The sequence below is a fragment of the Mus caroli genome, chromosome X, assembly GCF_900094665.2.
Source record: "Mus caroli chromosome X, CAROLI_EIJ_v1.1, whole genome shotgun sequence".
NCBI classification, from domain to species: Eukaryota; Metazoa; Chordata; class Mammalia; order Rodentia; family Muridae; genus Mus; species Mus caroli.
In genome coordinates, this window is record NC_034589.1 from 30,211,466 (window position 1) to 30,230,936 (window position 19,471).

At 41.8% G+C, this 19,471-nt stretch overlaps 1 pseudogene; it reads right to left on the bottom strand.

The window, feature by feature from the left end:
- Positions 1-11,703: 11,703 nt before the first annotated feature.
- LOC110287108 lies at positions 11,704-12,349 on the bottom strand (annotated as a pseudogene).
- Positions 12,350-19,471: the final 7,122 nt, after the last annotated feature.

Below are 19,471 nucleotides of genomic sequence, written 5' to 3' on the forward strand. Positions count from 1 at the left end.
GCACTGGGGACACTTCAGCAGATACCTTGGTGCCCTACGGAAGTAGCACACTCAGCTGCCTGTCCCTAGAGGGGATGAGAACCTGAACAAGATCTTTGTACAATGCACGACCTCCCAGCCTGAGATAAAGTATGTAATTCAACTCTCCTGCAATGCCCTTGTTGCTTCCTTACCTGCTGTCTGCCATTACAAAGAACGTTCAGTTCTACAGGAGTTTTGGAACCGGCTTGAATCTGTACTTCTCAATCTTTTCGGTCTGGGTTATCTTCTCAGGCACAGGGGAGGCAGGAAGACTGAGGAGAGAGGAGAGATATCATAGATGGTCAATTGGTAAGTTTTGTTTCTTCTCTCCTCCTTTTGTGATAGGGAAAAAAACTTCAGGAAATTAAACACAAAAACAAGAGCAGAGGTCAGGGGGAGAGGCTGGGCAGTTAATTGAGTTGGTAGAGCACCTGCCTAGCATACAGGCAAGCCTGGATCTGATTTCCAGCACCACATAAATCAGGTGCAGTATCTCCTGCTTAACTCATGCTCTCAGTACTTCAGAAGGGGAAAGCAGGAGAACTGCATATTCAAGGTTATTCCAGCTACAAGTCAAGTTCAAGGCAAGCTGGGCTGAGTGAGATTCTGTCTCCGCTATCTTTTTAAAGAAGGAATGGGGGAGGCTTTTTGTGAGGAGGCTTCTGGTAAAGATGAATTTTTGGACTCATAGGCACTGTAAATCCTGACACTTGGAAGGTGAGGCAGGAGGATTAGGAGTCCAAGGTCACAGTCAACTACATAGTGAATTCAAGGTCAGCCTTGGTTACAGGACACCCTATCTTAGATCGTAATAAAAGCATACCAAAGAACAGGAGGTACCACAGAGATGGCTCAGCAGATAAAGGAACAGCTTCTCAAATCCTGAGTTCAATTCTGGGATCTACATAGTAAAAGGCGAGAACCGAGTCTTACACTTGATCTTCTGATCACCACCAGCACACCATGGAATATACACACTACACATTACACATTACACACACACATACCTTTTAAAGAAGGCTATAAATAAGGAAGTCAGCTGGATGGGTGAGCAAGTCGAGGCACTAATAACCTTAATTAACTCTATGAGGTCATATGAGAGAACTGACTCCCGAGAGTTGTCCTCTAATCTCCACATGTGTGCCATGGCACAAGTGCGCCTTCACACACATGCATGCAGGCATGCACTAATAAATACAATGTGGAAGAATAAAAAGGAAGTAAAGGTGGAAAGAAAGGATGAAGACGGGAAGGAGTCCAGGTTGTGGGTATAGTTCAGTGTCAGCATGCATGAGGCCCTGGATTTTTCAGTATAGCAAAGAAAAATAAACAAATAAAAAAGAGAGGAAGAGAAGGTTTAAGAAATTCCAGATCTTAAACAGAAGGGGTGGGACCAGAAGCCAAATAGCTTTAGAGACAGCAAGATGAGATGGGACCATGTCTGGAAGAGCTGTGTTAATGGTAGCAAATTGCTTGGGCTTTTTGCTCCAGAATGGAGGTGCTCAGGCTGTGCTGTCTAAGGAGAATGCCCATCCAGTGTCTCAATGTGTGCCTGCCACAAATGAGATGCTCCTAAAGAAATGGAAAAAGAAGGTTAACGGGTAGAATTTTCTCTATTTAAAGATTTTTAATGTAAATCTTTCCTAAATATTTGACAGATGCTCCCACTTATCAGCTAGCAAGCAACAAGATGAACGAATGAGTAGTAACTGAATGATAGACAGACCATCCCAGTGCTGACCATGCTTAATTCAACAGTTTATTTTTTCATGGACATCTGTGCTTGTGGCTATGATTTTATATTGCACACACATAATGTAGACATATTTTTTGTTCATAGAAGTGTTTTATAGAAAAAATCATTTTATTTCACATGGTATAATTTAATATATCAATTATTTTATGGCATTCTAGAAAGGACACCATGATACCCAGATGCTGTGCTACCTGAACCTGGTGGAGAAACGGTCCTTCGATGGCGAGGAGCTGTTGAGTTTGGAATGAGGAAGTGACAGGAGCCCATTTGCAATTTGAAAAGGTCACTCTGTCTTCAGCTAGGAAAAAGGAATTTGGAGCAGAGAATGATTGAAGCAGTTAGTACTCCCAAGTACACTGACAGGTTCTCAGGATGCTATTTGCTGTGGTTGGCCCATTCAAAAACGTATGTTAAAATGTAGTCCCCTTCGTGAGATATTGAGAAGGTGTACATGTAACCCCAGCATAGTGTTTAGAGGTGAGGCCTCGAGGAAGTGATTAGGATTAGATGACATCATCAATGTGAAGCCCTGTGATCGTGAACTATTTTTTAGAATGTAATATAATTATAACATTGAATTTTTAAAATGTTTATTTTTATGTATCTGTATCACTGTGAGTGTATTCCATATTGTGCAGAGATCCTCAGAAGCCAGGAGAGTGTTGGATCCCCTGGAATTAGAGTTACAGATTGTTAAAGTTCAACATGAGAAGAAAACTCAGGCCCCCTGAAAGAGCAACAAATACTCCTTACAGATAAGCCATCTCTCCTGATCATGAAGTTCTGACCTTCCTGTCACTTACCTGAGAGCTGGGATTATGGGCAAGAGCCAGCATGCCTAGTCTATCCATGTGTCTTAGTGAGTGATACTTAATGTGAATTAGAAGAGGAAGTGAGGGTGTGGAAAGGCCAATAAACTGGGTACTAAGTTACAGTTAGAAAAAGCAGGATGCTCGAAAGCTAGGCATGGGGTGCATATCTGCAATCCCAGTACTAGGGAGTAAAGGCAGAAAAATCATCAAGGTCACCCTCAACTACAAGGCAACTTGGAGGTCAACCTTGGCTATATGAGACCTTGTCTAAAAAGAAAACAACAAAAAGTTTAAAATGCTAAAAAGAAAAGAAAAAAAAAAAAAACCTCTAGAGGTAGGAATGCATTTCAGTAATAGAGCTTTTCTTTAACATGCATTGGGCTCTGGATTAAATCCACAGCAGTGCCCCCCAAAAGTTTTGGTGTGTTATTATGCAATGGTGTTACTATATATAATAATAATGCACTGTACATTTCACAAAGATGAAATATTTTGGATGTTCTCACCATAACAGAATGATAAACAGTTTATCATTCAAAATGTGTGTGTGTTTACCTGAACTTAAACAATGCATATATGTATGAAAACATCATGATACCCATTACTATAGCTAGATCTTAACTACCCCCAAAAGGCCAATATGTTAAAGGCTCCACACATGCACTGTGGCATGCTCATGTCCCCTCCTCCCCCCAGAATAAGTAAATACATATTTAGCAAAAGTAAATAAATGAATGAACGAGCAAAAAAGGGGGTGGATGTTTTGGGTACCTTGAGAGTAGAGGTAGTGGGAGAGAAAGAGGTTAAAGACTGGTGGAACTTAGTCTGGTAGTTTGGTATATGAGTCTCCATGGTTGAAATGATGTTTGAATTGAGATATGAAAATTACATAGGAGTCTGCAAGAAGAGCAGCAAGAACATTCTAGGTAAAGCAGGAACTCCCTATGTAGCTGAGGATAACCTTGCACTTTTAGTTTTCCTGCCTCTACCTCCCAAGTGCTGAGACCACACAGGTGTGTATCAAAATATCCCATTTATAATATGCTGGGATTGAACTCAAGCACTAAACTAGGCAAGCACTAAAAATTAAGTGACCCACATCCCTAGCCCTTCCACTAAGTATTTCAGATATGCAGACGGCATTTCTAGGTAGCCTGTGTCCTTCCTTTCAAAGTTGAATCTACATTTCTATCACTCGATCAAGTATTTTATCTACTCTAGCAGACAGAGTTTAAGTACCTTGTTTTTTTTATGGTCAACTTGGCATAACCTAGAGAGACCTGGGAAAAGGGGACTCTCAACTGAAGAATTACTTGTGGTGTATTGTCATGATTGCTAACTGATGTAGGAGGCCCGGCCCGCTATGGGTAGTACTGCCCTTGGTCCTGGCCATATGAGAAAATCAGCTGGCCAGAAGTCAGTGAGGGAGCCAGTGAATAGCATTTCTCCTTGCTTTCTGCTTCAGGTCTTTCTTGACTTCCTGTCCTAACTTCCCTCAGTGATGGATTGTGTGACCTGGAAGTGTAAAGTGAAAGAAGCCTTTTCCTCCCTCAGTTGCTTTAGTCATGGTGTTTATCACAGCAACAGAAAAGCAAACTAGAACACATGGCTTTATAGTTACCTGGCCAGGAAGGACCTCAAAGTAACTAGTCATGGTATGTTGTTCTTGTTGGAAACAATTAAAAATTGTAACCATTGACTTTGGCATACTCAAGTCACAAATACTTTGTAAAGTATGTCCCATCACCTGGGGGCATATTGACTTGTAGCTAATTGGTGACGCTGCATAAGGAAGCCATGCCATTTTAAATGAGCTTTAATGTCAAGCTCTAGCTGAGGGAAGATTTCAGAGATGCATTCAGGATTCAAAGAGCGATAGCTAGTAGAATTAATTTATGCATACCCATTTATTTCATAAGGATTTACAGAGCACTTTCTGTGTGCAGAGCATTTTACATGAAGAATCCAGACATGGATAGGGGAAGGGACATGGAAAGACAGTCTGGCTATTATAGTACAGAGAAAATATAAAGAGACCATGCTCTTGGACCCTCGGGAATGGGTACCTTAAGTCAGACTCAGGCAATCCAATGAGCCTTTATTGATGTGATGATAGCTAAGTTAAGACTTCAATAACAGAAGCACCAGTAACCAGAAATAGGTTGGGAAATGCCAAATGAAAAAAAAAAAAGAAGAAGAAAAACCAGTCACAGAGGTGGATATGAGCTGGCATCCAATCCCAAAAGAGAGCATAAATGTGCGTGTGTGGAGGGCAGGGAGGGGGTACGTTTCCAAACTTAGAATCATTACTTTCCATGGGCCAAGGAGATATCTTTGAACAGATCTCTAAAGTATGCAGATCCAAAATACCTTGCTTCAAGTATAGATGGAATCTTGTCAGTTGTCTTAGGGTTTCTATTGCTGTGATAGAACACCATGACCAAAAGGTAAGTTGGGGAGGAAAGTGTTAATTTGGTTTAAACTTCCACATAACTGTCCATCATTGAAGGCAGTCAGGACAGGAACTCAGAGCAGGAACCTGGAGGCAGGAGCTGATGCAGAGGTCACAGAGCGGTGCTGCTTACTGGCTTGTTCCTCATGGCTTGCTCAACTTGTTTTCTTATGGAACCCAGGGCCATCCACCCAGGGGTGGCCCCACCTACAGTGGAATGACATCTTGCACATCAATAATCTATCAAAAAAATTCCCTACAGGCTTGCATACAGTTCAACTTTATGGAGACATTTTCTCAGTTGAGGTTCTCCCCTCTCAGATGACTCTAGCACAGGTCAAGTTGGCCTGAAGCTAGCCAGCACATCAACTAAGGATAAATACCATCCATATTTTTATACTGTACGCAGCAGGCTCCCTCCATGACAGGGTCCGCATGCAGCCTTTGTGCTGCGGCATGACACAGAGGTTCATCAGCTACCATACAGGTTACCTGAAAATACACTTCTTATTTTGGAACTTGGGGACTTGAAGTAGTCATTTTGTGACAAACTGACAAAGAGCCAAAGCTGCCTCCTGGGCATGATGTCGACTTTGCTACAAATGGCTTCCCAGCCTACCTCAATGTAGGCCCTGTTACAGTAGGTTCAAGTGAGAGCAGAAGTCAAGCTTCCCCACATTCATACTAGGAATTCACAAACCATCTATCTCCTCCCCAGTTTTCCTAAGGGAATGCATCAGCCTTCAGCAGTGACAGTGGTAAAAACATGAGCTCTCAAATCCAGTGTCAGAAATTATAGATTTAAATAAACTGCCATGGCATAAAGGGTAGGAAAGGTGGAGGCGGATCTGTGAGGAAATTGGGGAAAGATGGAGAAGTATTATTAAAATACACTGTATGAAATTTCCAAAGAACTAATGAAAATATATTTTTTTAAAAAATATAATTACCATGGATCTGATCACAAATCCAAGCAAGATTCCTGATATTAAATGAAAATTTGCTTACCCAGATTACTTACATTTTTGCTATTGGAGGTCATCTAATAAAAAAAGTACAGATGAATACATGTGGAATAAAGTATTGATTAAAGATGGGTTATTATCTATTCAATAATGTGCATTGTAAGAACAACAATGCAAAAGCATTCCCCGAGAGTTTAATCAATTGTATGAACTCAAAAGGGCACATTTCCAGGCTTCCTGTTGGTCATTGATCAGTATTGATTGACCCAATGATATGAATAGAACTCGGGTATTTAACAAAATGAGCTAGTCTGGTAGGAGCTATTTAGTCTAGTCCTATCTCATGATGATTCCACTGACCTATTTGTGATGGGGGGCTTCAGTTTTGACAATTTTAACAAAATGGGGGTACTGTAGGGAATGGCACACAACTTTAATTCCAGCACTCAGGAGGCAGAGGCAGGCTGATCGCTGTGAGTTCCAAGACAGCTGGTCTACAGGTAAGAGTTCCAGGACAGCCAGGGGTGTTACAGAGAGAAACACTATCTCAACAAAACAAACAAACAAACAAACAAATGTGGGGGTGCTGTGGAGATGGTTAAGCGTACTTGCTGTTATTACAGAGGACCCACAAGGGCCCTCACAACTATTATAACTGCAGTTCCAGGGATACAACTCCCTTTCTGACCTCTGTGGCCACTGCACACATGTGTTGCACAGAAATACACACAGGCAAAACACTCTTCCACATGAAAGAACTTTAGAGAACAAAACAAAGAAAGAAGAGCAGTAATAAGGCTCAGTAGCAGAGAGTTTGCCTTAGATGCACAAGGTTTAGGTTCTGGCCTCAGCACCCCACCACGCATAAAAGTTGACTTTTAATTTGAAGCTGAAGTTAGTACTATATGTTCATAATCCCAGCATTTGGGTGGCGGTGGAGGCAGGAGGATTATTATAAGTATGAAGCCGTGCTGCTCTATATAGTGAGTTGTAAGCCAGCCAGGGCTACATAGCAAGACCCTACCTAGCTCAATAAAACCAGAAAGGGGGGTGAAGTGAAGGGAGAAGAAAGGGAGGGGAAAGAAAGATCTAATTTAGAAACATTAGGGATGACCCTCAACTTTGGTTAGAACTTGGCCACGAGGGTTGGAGAAGTGACTCAGCAGTTTAGAACACTGGCTGTCCTTCCAGAAGACTAGGGTTCAATTCCCAGAACCCCCATTGCAGCTCACCACTGCCTGTAACTACAGTTCCAGAGGATCCAATACCTCAAATAGACATACATGCAGGCAAATCACCAATGCATATGAAATTAAAAAATTTAAATTACACACACACACACACACACACACACATATACAAACTTGGCCATTCATCTTAAGAAGTTTAGACATATTCACTTGTAAAATTTTTTGCTGAGGGTAAGAGGGGATTAAACAGGGTTTCAGGTAGCACAGGCTGGCCTTAAGCTTGCTGTATAGTTGAGGCTGGTATGAAACTTTTGATCCTCCAACCTCCACCTTCTGAATGCTGGGATGATGGTGTGTTCTATCACGCCTGACTTCATCTGTAAAATCCTGGCATAGGTTTTGATAATTTAGCAAGGTAGGATGCACATACAATGTCTGTAAATCATAAAGCAATCATGAAAAGGCCCTTAAACTTGTATTTTTGTTCATTTGTTAAACAGGTGCTTATATTTATCAAAACTTGTGAATTAATCCACCCCTGAAATTCCAGCACTTGAGAGACAGTGGCAGAATGGGGAGTTCCAAGCTAGCCTGAGCTATATAAAACAGGAACTTATCTCAAAAAGCCAAAGGCTAGGAATACAACTTGGTGGTAGAGTCTTGCCCCAAATTCATGAGGACCTACATTTAATTCCCAGCACCATAACACTGACCAACAAAGAAAAGACATGAACAAGGTTACATGTGTAGAATTCTATCACAGTAAGTAGTTACGTTACACTTCTAAAAATATCTGGGCTGAAGCGATGACACAGCAGTTAAGAGCACTTGCTGTTCTTCCAGAAAACCCAGGTTTGGTTCCCAGCACCCACGTTGGGTGGCTCACAACCATCTGTACCTCCAGTTCCAGGCAATCGGACACATTCTTCCTGGTCTCCTCGAACCCTGTTTGCACATGGTGCAAAAACATATGCAAAAGCAAAACAATCATACACATAGACACTAAAAATAAATATTTTAAAAATGTCTCTGCGCCTCACCTGCCTGTCTCTTCACTGTCTTACACTTAGTTGGGCCTCTAAACCCTACCATGGCTACCACATGAAAGGTAGAACAATCAAATGTGCCAGACCTCTGCTAGGCATGGCACATCCTTAGGCTGGCTGTGTCCCTGCTGTTATGACTCCGGTCTTTAGATCTTGTGAGTTCTTGGCTCTGCACATCTAGCCAAAAAAATGGGAGAGGCTTTTTCCCTCCAGAGCTGAGCTCTCAGGACCCTGTGATCTGAATCCTCTTTTGAACTCTTCCCACCCTCCACCCCTGCACTTGGGGAAAGGAATCTTCACGAATCCTCATGCAATCATAACTTATTCTCCACCAAATATGGCACAGCATTGTTCAAAATCTACAAACGCACTGGGCACAAGTCAGCTCCCAGTCACCATCTGCCTAATCCGCAGGGCCAGTTGGAGTCTGCATTTCCTCGAACCAATCAACAGAGCTCTTGTTTGTCTCCTGTGGCTTCAAGTTCAGTGTGTTTAGATGTATTGCCACTTCCACAAGAAAACGCAATCTTGTCAAGCACTGGAGGTCTACCAAGTTGGATCTAAGGACTCATTTCCCCAAAGTCCTTAGTTAGTGGCTGAAGTTCAGGCCATCTTCAGATCTGGTATCTTTTAAGCAGCCTGGAAGCTGGTCGTGGTGAAGGCTTGAGAAAATTTATGCTTGTTGCTGCCTCCTCCATTACATGTGTGGTAAATCGAACTTGCAAAGTTTATGTTATGAGGCAATGACAGCTAGACTCACCCAATTTCTCTTGGCTTACATACAGTGCTTAAATCTTGCTCACCTTTTGATGTATATACCCCACCAATAACAAATGAACACTGGACGTTTTAATAGCTTCTCTTTGAACTGATAGAACCTATTTATTCATTCACCTCTTCATGTGACTTGGCACTAAAAAAAAAAATGGAATCTGAAACCAGACCTCTTAGGGGTAAGCCTCACAGAGTCCCTTGCTAGCTATGTGGCCTTAAGCAATATCATAAACCTCTTTGTGCCATAGTTTGTTTTCTCATATAACTGAGATAATGAAAAGAAGAAAACCTAGACATAGTACAGGGTTATATAAAAATTAAATACCTCCAAATCTGCAGGATGCTCAGAACAATACTGTCATATAATAAAAGCTACATTAACCACTTTGTTTTTTTTTCTTTTCATGAATCCCAAACTTGTAACGCAGCCAAAACTGACCTTGAATTTTATAATCCCCCTGCTTCCATCTCCCAAATGCTGAGATTACAGGCTTATACTACCATGCCCATTTTGTGTGGTGCCAGGGAGTCAAACACAGGGCTTTAGAAATGCTAGGCAAGAACTTAACCAACCAAACTACTTCCCCAGCCCCATCTGTTTATTTATTAAGTGAAATAGTGAGTTGCCAATATGTATTTCCTGTTTATATCCCTATTAAGTTAATATGCTGAACCTCAATTCTTTTTTATTTTATTTTAAAATTTTATTTAATTTTTTTTTACACTCCAGATTTTATCCCCCTCCTGGTCCACCCTCTGACTGTTACATATCCCATACCTCCTCCCCATGCCCCTGTCCACAACCTCCCACCCCCCACTCCCAACTCCGCCCTCCCACCCCCCCACCCCACCCCCCGCCACCAGACCTCTAAACTCCCTGGGGCCTCCAGTCTCTTGAGAGTTAGATGTATCTTTCTGACAGAACTCAGACCCGGCAGTCATCTGCTGTATATGTGGGGGCCTCATATCAGCTAGTGTATGCTGCCTGGTTGGTGGTCCAGTGTCTGAGAGATCTCAGAGATCCAGGTTAACTGAGACTACTTGAACCTCAATTTTTTTTTTAAAGATTTATTTATTTATTATATCTAAGTACACTGCAGCTGTCTTCAGACACTTCAGAAGACACTTCACAAACTTCAGATGAGGGAGTCAGATCTCCTTACAGATGGTGGTGAGCCACCATGTGGTTGCTGGGACTTCAGGACCTTCAGAAGAGCAGGGTGCTCTTAACCACTGAGCCATCTCACCAGCCCGAACCTCAATTCTTAATGTGTCAGTATTTGGAGTTGGGGTGTTTGGGAGGTAATTAGTTCATGTGGGTGGGGCCTTCCTCAATGGGACTAGTGTCCTTGCAAGAAGATCCTGAATCCTGAGATCTGTAACCAGGAAAGAGATCAGCAACACAATTTCACTAGTAGCAATGGGCCAAAGAAGAGAGGACAAGGTAATGAGGGAAATTCTCATGATGAGTGAAAACAATGTACACTATCCCTCCAGGTAATACATACAGGAAAATGTGTAGCTAGAAATACCCACATTAAAAAGGGAAAGCTCTCAAATCGATAGCATAACCTCCCACCCAAGGAAACAAAAGCAAGGTCAAATAAATCCCACAGTAGAGGCTGGAGGGATGGTTCTGCAGTTAAGAGCACATACTGCTCTAGTTGAAGATCCGTGCCAGGTGACTCACAGTCACCTGTAACTCTAGCTCCAGGGGATCCAACAACCTCTTCCTGGCCTCATCCGTGGACACTAGGCTCAAATGTACATATCCCTACCCAAACACACACAAATTCACATCATCAAGAACAAAATAATGGGAGGTTGGAAAGATGGCTCTTCAGTTAAGAGCACTGCTGCTCTTACAGAAAACCTGAGTTCAATTCCCAGCACCCACAGAGTGACCCACAACCCTCTGTAACTCCTGTTCTCGGAGATCCAACACTGTTTTGACCTCCTCGGGTACCATGTACACACATGGTGTACAAACATGCACACAGTCCCAACCTTCATATGTGTGAGATAATAAATATTTTTTAAAAGAATAAAATAATAATTTTTAAAGCTCCACAACACCAAAGAAAAGAGTTATAGACTAGAGCAGAAGGGAAAGGAACAAAAAAGCAACAGAGAATTGACAAAGCCAGAAGTTTCTTCTTTGGGAAAAAATCAAGGTGACAAAGATTTCTTTAAGCTGATAAAGGAAAAGACACTCAAGTTAGCAAAACCGTAACTGAAAAAGGAGCCAGTCTGACCAATTTTCACAGAAATGAAAAGGACTATAGGGAAATGCCATGAATATCTATATATAAACAACCGAATGCTAACGATTACACAGCCCTGATGAAATAATTTTTAAAAATCCTATAAATGACCAAATAGAAGGAATTTACTCTAGGAAGAAATAGGGAACTGAAAAAGATGGGTATCAGATGAAGCTTTGCAGTCAGTAATAATGAGCCACCATTCATTCATTCAATAATTGTTTTATGACTTGCTTTTTTTTTTTTTTTTTTTGAGACATGTTTCAAGTAGCCCAGGATGACCTCAAACTGTCTTTATATACCAAGGGAAACCTTGAACTGTCCTTCCTGCCTTTACCTCCCCATTGCTAGGATTACAAATTTGGGTACGTGAGTGAGGGTAGGGCCTTCCTTTTTTTTTTTTTTTTGACTGTCCTAAATTGTTTATTGAATATGAATTTTACAAATTTTACAAATATCACGTGTATTAGGTAACGGTGGAGCTGGAGAGTATTGCGCCTTCTCCAGGCTGCACGGCGGGAACCACCAATAGTGTGGTGGAACTTGGGGCCCTTTCCAAGGCCACGGCTCTTTCGGCCAGCAGATGTCAGCCCACGCATCTCTCTGTGTTTGTGGACTGGTTTGGTGATCCACTGGGTGTCAGGATTTCTTCTGATAGCTTTATGGGACGGATCAATGAGGTTAACCTCAAAAAATTTATATGTGGGATCTTCACCAACCCAGTAGGAATTCAGGACTCTCAAAGCCCCACAATGGCGCCCAGCTCTCTCCTCAGCAACAGACTGGTGGCTTCGGGCAAATTTCAGCTGGTTAACACCATGGTGGACAGGCTTGCCGTAAGTTGCACCCTTAGGAACTGGGCGTTTATGACTAACACGGCGGACACAAATCCTGTAAATGACATAGCCTTGCTTAGCCTTGTACCCCAGTCTTCGGGCCGGGTGGGGCGGGGAGCCCTGTGCAGCACAGAGAGCTGGCGGTATTGCCAGCAGCTGACCCACAGAAGAAAGCGCATCACGTCAGACTGCTTCTTCCTCCATAGCTCCTGGATGTATTTGTATGCACCCATCTTGGCTTACCTGATGGCCGCCACCAGAGGAAAGGAAGAAGACTTTCGGGTAGGGCCTTCCTAAATGGAACTGGTTTTACACTGTGCTGGGGATCAAAAAAAGGGGGGAGAGGCTGCCTCATGTTAGGCAAGCACTCTGCTAACAGAAGCAAACCCTAGGCCTTGATTTTCAGTGTATAAATCTTGAACTTAAGTTGGTGTGTATGTGCAGTGTAAGTGTGTCCATGTGAGTATGGTGAGTATGGAAGCCCGAGGTCACTGTTAGATGTCTTCCTTCGATTATTCTTCATCTATATTATTTTTAGATAGGCTCTCTTTGATGGATCTGAAACTCATCAATTTGGGTAGGGTGCTTGTTGAGCTTTGGGGATCTGCTTATCTCTGCTTCTCGCTGCCTCCATCTCCCTGAGTGCTGGAGCTGCAAATACATAATATCACCACCATCCCAGATTTTTTTTTTGTTTTTGTTTTTTTCGAGACAGGGTTTCTCTGTATAGCCCTGGCTGTCCTGGAACTCACTTTGTAGACCAGGCAGGCCTCGAACTCAGAAATCCACCTGCCTCTGCCTCCCGAGTGCTGGGATTATAGGCATGCGCCACCATGCCCGGCTCCATCCCAGATTTTTATGTGGGTGCTGGGCATCAGAATTCAAGACCTGATTGCATGGTAGAGCACTCCACCAACTGAGTCACCCCCCTAACCTCTTACATTTCTCTTGTTAAATGCATCTTTCTTGATCTTTGTATTGAGGCTTAAAGTTGCTTAAAAGTCAACAAAACCCAGGCCAATCTATAGATTTAAAACAATCTATATAAAAAAACAAAGCTACCTCAATTTCTAGAAGTTGGAAAGGTGATCATTCATATGGCAACTTAAGGGACCCAGAATAGTCCAAATAGTTTGGAAGGGGTGACTAAAACAGCGGAATAGTGGTGGAGCCCTTGCCAAGCATATGTGGGACCCTAGATTCAATTCCCAGGAGGGCAAAACATCAAAAGGAAAGGAAAATGTTAAGCAAGTGTGGTTAACATGCCTGTCATCCTAACACTAGGGAGGTGGAGAAAGACTAAACAGGAGGGGTGGGGCTGCAGTAAGTCTGAAGCCAGCCTGGGATACATAGTGAATATCAAGCCAGCCAGGGATAGACAGAAAAACCCAGTTTCAACTAATTTAAAAGAAGAAAATTTATCACTTTCAAGGTAAGAAGATTGTGAGTTTGAGGTAGCTTGAACTCCATAGAGATGCTGTCCTAAACACACACACACACACACACACACACACACACACACACACACACAGAGAGATGTACAGGAGAGGGAGATAGAGACAGAGACACAGCTAGAAAGACATAAAAAGGAGCAGATGTGTGTGTGTGTGTGTGTGTGTGTGTGTGTGTGTGTGTGTGAGAGAGAGAGAGAGAGAGAGAGAGAGAGAGAGAGAGAAGAGAAACTCATCATATAGTTGTAGTAATCAAGACAGTGATGGGCTAGAAAGAATGCTCAGTGGTTAAGTATTAAAACCATGAAGACTACAGTTCTGGGTCCTAAGAAACCCATGCAAATTCCGGGTAGGGGCATGGCAGCCAGTCTGCAGTTTCAGCTTCAGAGAGTGCAGAGAGAGGGTCCCCAGAGCAAGGTGGCTAGCAAAAGTAGCCATATGTGTGCGCTCTGGGATTGACTGAGACATCCTTCCCTAGTGAATAAGGTGGAAGAGTATAGAGGGTAATTCCTGACATCAACCTTCAGCCCTCACATGCACACACATACCTACACACATGCAAATCACACACACACACACACACACACACACACCAGACACAAAAAAAAAAATGGGAAAAAGACAGAAAGGTCCTAGCTTAAAAATAGACATAAAGATCAATTGAATAGATTCGAGTACAGAAATAAACCCTCTGGTTTATAGTCAATTGATTTTCAGCAAGAATGTTGTCTTGTACATTCAGGTTACTATTGACAAAATATCATACACCAGGCAGCTTATAAACAACAGAAATTTATTTTTCTTACTTCAAGAGGCTGGGAACACCGCAATCAAGGTACTTATAGATGACCCCTTTTTACTATGTCTTCATCTCCATTAAATGTGATTGCTGCTATACCCAAGTAAAAGCAATTTGGGTTTTGTTATTTTTTTATTTATTTATTTTTACATTTCACCAATTCTACATGCACCTTTAAATAGTTTTATTTTTGAGTTTATAATTGTAACATTTCCCTTTCTTCTCTTTCCTCCAAAGCCTCTCACATACCCCTCCCCACTCTCCTTCAAATCCATGATCTCTTTTTTCATTGTAATTATATATATATTCATAAGGATAACCTGCTCAGCCCATATGTTACTTACATGCACGTTTTCAGGGCTGGCTGGCTGTTTGGCACCAGATGATCAGTTGGTGTGCTCTTCTCGGAGGAAGACCACCTCTCCTGCTTGTTTGTGTAGTGTTTGTACCTTGTAGACTTCCCAGTCCAGTTTGACATGTTCTTTGATGTTATCCTTGTTTAGCTCTCATTTGCTCTTGTTGATAAGACTTTTTGGGCTTAGCTTTTATTGCTACCAGAGGATACACTATAACAGCAAACTCCCTGATCCCCTGGTTCTCACGGTCCTTCTGGTGTCTTCATCTACAATGTTGCCAAACATTAGGTGTGGGAGTGTTTTGTAAATGTATCTGTTGGGACTGGGCTCCATGACTCTGCATTGTGATTGGTTGTGGTTTTCTGTACTGAACTTTGTTGCAAAGAGAAGTTTCCTTGATGAGGGCTCTCAGGACAAATATTCATAGACTGTTAGATGTCTATGAACCAAGTCAATGACCAGAATGGCATGATAACCCCTAAGGGGTGAATTACTGGAACACATACTTTGGTATTAACCAATTGCTCTCTAATTGGACTTAAGACCCATTCAACAACAGGGATACCATTTGTGTTACTGGAAAACTAGCTAAATAATCAGTGCTAGTGAAGTCACAGAACACTGGAGAAAATTTTATGACTACTATTTACTAATCCAATATAATCCCTGACAATGATCTTTTCCTTTTTATTTTCCTATTTGAGACAGGGTTTCTTGTGTTCCAGGCTATTCTGGAACTCCGAATGTAGCTGAGGATGGCCTTGAACTCTTGATCCTCAAGCGTCAAACTCTGGAATGCTGAGTTTGCAATTGTACACCACCACAACTGCTCTATGTAGTGCTAGGGAACAAACCCATGGCTTTATTCATGTCAGAGAAGCATTCTAGCAACTGAGCTATGTGTCGGAACACCCTCTCTTCATTTTTATCAACAAAATAATGTTTAATATTGTTAACATATAGATAGGTTTAACTTCATCAATTTTTCAAAATTTTATGCTCCAATGGATTCCAAGCAAGAAATTGAAGAGATAATTTAAAGCATGGAGCTCTTTTTGCAAAGTATATATCTGATGACACTTACAATTAAAACATATAAAGAATTACCACAAATACATAAACCAAATAACTAATTTTAAAGCAAAATATGTGCATAGACAAGATACACCATATGATAGGCATACCGAGACTAGAAATAGATGCCCAGTATCATTAGCCATCACACACACACACACACACACACACACACACACCATGAAAATAGTATGTCTACATGAGAAGAAGAAGATGACCAACAGGAAAGGTGGAGACAAGAAATGGTAGCGAGGGACTAGATGCAAAGTATATGATATACATGTGTGAAAATATAATGCATTAATATGTACAACACACATATACTATTCAGAATACCATATATCCATACAAAAATGTTGTACATGAGTGCTCATGACAGCATTAATCATAATAGCCAAGATGAAAATAAATGCATTCCATCAATGGATGGATGGTTTTAATAAAATGTAGTATGTCCACACAGTATAGTATGTTATGCAACAATCCATGCATGAAGTTCTAATATACACCACAACACGAGTGAACCTTGAACACACACTAAATGAAGAAACTGAAAAAGTAATAAAAAGGAACCCACACACTGCATGATTCTAATTTTGTGAAATGCCTAGAATAGAGAATTCTACAGAGATAGACAGTAGATTAGTAACCAGCAATTACAAATTAGTAGTAGTAATTAGTAATTATAGCCAGGAGCTGGAGGGCAGGAAGGGAATGAGGAGTGACTGCTGGTGGGTGCGGGGTTTCTTTTGGAAGTGATGAATATGTTCTAAAAATAGGTGATTGTGAAAACCACACACACACACAGCTAGATACTAAAAGCTGCTGAGTTGTGCGTTTTAACTTTTATTTTACTTTATGTGTATGCATGTTTTGCCTGTGTATATTTCTTCATCACATGTGTGCCTGGTGCTCACAAAGGCCAGAGTGGGGTATCAGATCCCCTGGAACTGGTGTTACAGAAGGTCGTGAGACACCATGTGGGTACTGGAAGTTGAATCTGGGTCCCTACAAGAGCAGCCGATGCTTTTGACTGCTAAGCCATCTCTCCAAGTCCTGAGCTGTACATTTTAAGAGAGCCAATTGTGTAGCATAAGAATTGTATCTTAATCAAGTTGCTATTTTATAAAAGCCCCATGGAGGGAAGGCAGAGGCGGGAACATGATTAGCCTGAGCAGGAGAAGGAAGCCTGACCTGGGTCAAGGTCACTAGATAGATAGACAGAATAGAGATATGTCAAAACTTGCTGACAATTAATTTTTTTGGCAGTGTGGGAGGATGGGTAGGGATTATGATGAGAGAATCCTGACTGGTCTTGAATTTATGATCTTCCTTCTTCAGCCTCCCAAATACTGGGAGTACGGGTACATGCCATTCCATCAGACTGAAAATTAATTGGATCTTGTTTTTTACTATTGCATTTAAAAGTTTTATTTCATCTGGGACTGGAGAGATTTACAGAGGACCCGGGTTTGATGACCACCACCTACACGGGGGTTCACAACCATCTGTAAGTCTAGATCCAGAGACTACAACATTCTCTTCTGGCCTCTGAGGGCACCTCATATAGGCGGTGCACAGACTTGCACGTAAAAATTTAAAATCTCAAAAGAATAGTCTAATTTTTGTCTTTTTATTAAGTTGTATTGATGATGATGTGTACGTAAGTATTGTGGCAGGGGTGTAGGAATGGAGGCCAGAGGATAACTTGATGGAGTTAGTTATTTCTTTCTTTCTTTTACATGGGTTCTGGGACTTGAACTCAGGTCACCAGGTTTGCCCAGCAAACATATTTACCCACCGAGTCGTCTTACTGGCCCCTAATGTATTTTTTATTCTTTGAAAAATCTGTATGTGCATATGTGTTTATGTGCATCACTTTCACCCCTGATACTTTCTCATACCCAGGTTTTCCTTCTCTAAAGTCCTCCTCATGTGTTCATGGCTGTTTGTTTGGGTTGGTAACTCACTGCATTTATTTTGATTTTGAATTTTTTTCTGTCATCTGTCTGTTTGTTTAAAAGCAACATCTCACAGTATAGTCCTGTCTGTCTTCGAACTTATTCTGTAGACTAGGCTAGTCTCCAGCTCACAGAGATCCACTTGCCTCTGCTTTCCTAGTGCTGGAACTAGAGGTGTGCGCCATCACACACAGCTACTCACTGAGTTTAATTAGGTTCTTGCAGGAACATGGGTAAGGGTTATTTCCTAGAGCATTGGTAACCTACTGATGTGTACACCACCAAAAAAGCTATTTCACCTCTCCAGCAACCATTAACTACCTTTAATTAGCTCCTTAGGGAAGACTTTTGACAGCTCCTACTTCCATTTTATCTGTCCTAAAATGCCAGTGTCCATATCTGTGCCTTGTTTTCACCTGCAAGACCACAACCCTGGTTCAAGCCCCATCAGTTAATGTCATCTCCCTCCCACTTGGATACCCCTTCTGCCTCATCTGCTTCAGCCACAGTGACCATTTCATAAGACTAATTGTGATATTACCCTGCCTTTCTTTAACATTTGGGATAAACACAAAAATTCTTGGATGATTGACCAGCCCTAGAAGTCTAGATATTCTGGTGCTGCACGTATGTCTGAACTAATCACTCACTGTGCTGAGCACACCATATTTCCTATCATTGGGTCTTTGTACATGTTGGCCATCCATAGAATGTTTGCTTTCTTGCTTTACCTGATAATGCCTATTCTTCCTTTACTTAACAACGTAATCATTTCCTCAGGGAAGCTTTCCCATCAAGGCTAAGTTCCCCTATTTTAATCTCAGAGAGCTCTTTATACTTGTACTTCGTGCACTGGGGTGTGTGTGTGTGTATGTGTGTGTGTGTGTGTATGTGTGTGTGTGTGTTTGGTCTGACCCATGTTGTGCATTCATTTCATTACTGTGTATCTCTTTCATTAGATTAAAACCTTTGTAGAAATCAACATTTGTGGCCATTTATCTTCCCCATTGTATTTCTGATGCCTAACACAGTGTTTGACACACAACAGGTTCTGAATTATATTTGTTAAATAAATGAATAAACCTCAGGAGCAATTTTAAATGCTAATTAAAGCAACAATAACCTAACATTGTGCCCACGGATTGGCAAAGACTAAAAAGCCTGAAAATATCCACCATGGGCAAGCACTGGAGCAAACGAGCGCTGTCCTCCTCCAGGTGGTGGGGTGCAGATTGACACCTCCTGCACAGAGGCCAATCGGCCCTTCAAATGCTCACACTGTTTGATCTCACTCTTCTGCCAGTGAACATTTATTCCAGGCAAATGATCACTCATGTGCACAATGATATACTCGGTGGATGCTGACTGAGGCACTGTTCGCAATAGGAAAACACTGGAAACAACCTCCATGCCAAACAGTAAGACCCTACTTAAATAAGTCACAGTGAGTTCATGGAACAGAATATTGTATGGTCATTAAACACGGTCATGTAGGGCTGTAGAGATGGCTCACTGAATACAGCACTTACCTCGAAAGCCTGAGGACCTGACCAAAGCCTCCAGAAACCACAGCAATCTGAGTACGAAGGCAGCTAGTATGTGCCTGTAATGTCAGCGTTCCTTTGGTGACATGGTGAGGATTGACATCCGAGGTCTGCTCCCCTCCAACACATATATGTCATGGCACACACATGCCCCCCACAATTAATAATAG